Raw genomic sequence first — 944 nt, forward strand, 5'->3', positions numbered from 1 at the left:
AATGAATGGTATTGTCTTTTCCCAATAAATATATGTAAGGAGAAAACATTTTTTTAATATGTGTGATACTCTACAAACTTCAAAGATCGAATGATCAATGATTTATTTTGTTTGAAAACGAATTTAAGGTAATGTATAAAATTTAAAAAATGAGAAAAATAAAGAGGCTATCCTAAACCCGTTTAAAAAACCCCACGATTCTATGTAACTTCGAAAAAATAAAATATTTTTTTTAATTTTATTTATTTATTGATATTTACAACTGTATAAAAAAATACAACCAGTAAATTTGATCATAATCACATAATGATATGATACAAGATGTAGAGAAACTACCCAGTAGTAGAACTCTAAAAACAGTTTACAATATAAGGTCACGAGGCCATCTTCTTTTCAGGCGCCTCGGAGGATTGCCAGGAATGGAAGAGGAAGCAAGGTTAAAAAAAAATAATAATAAAATAAAATAAAAAGCAATAATACTTCCTTCGGAGATGTTTCCAAAAACACCTCAAATGATTTTAACACCGATTCGTGGTCTTTACCCCCCACGTTCAGAAGATATATTCATGAGAAAAATAAATCAAATAACATTTCTGAAACGTTTTATCAAATAACTACTTACTATTCCCCTCTCTTTTACTTCCAATCTTAAAAGTTTCTTGCAGAGTTTCACCGTGCACAGTGTTTAGATTGCTGTAGTCCCTATAACTTAAATTCGAATCCTAACCAAACCTCTTTAAAAAGATTGAGAATTTGTTCTTATAATTTTGTAAAAGTGTTAAATCAAAGTTCCCAACCTTTTTCTGACGCATGAGGTGGCGAATAGTGAGGCATGCCACAAACTGAAATCCTCTTCCTCTGTACTTTAGCACTTTAGCTGTTCTTTTATAAATCATTTGACATTTACTTTAAATTAAATTTATCAAACTTAATATCACACACCA

The sequence above is a fragment of the Halyomorpha halys genome, unplaced genomic scaffold (genome assembly GCF_000696795.3).
Source record: "Halyomorpha halys isolate HHAL.00 unplaced genomic scaffold, Hhal_1.1 Scaffold1446.1, whole genome shotgun sequence".
Taxonomy (NCBI): domain Eukaryota; kingdom Metazoa; phylum Arthropoda; class Insecta; order Hemiptera; family Pentatomidae; genus Halyomorpha; species Halyomorpha halys.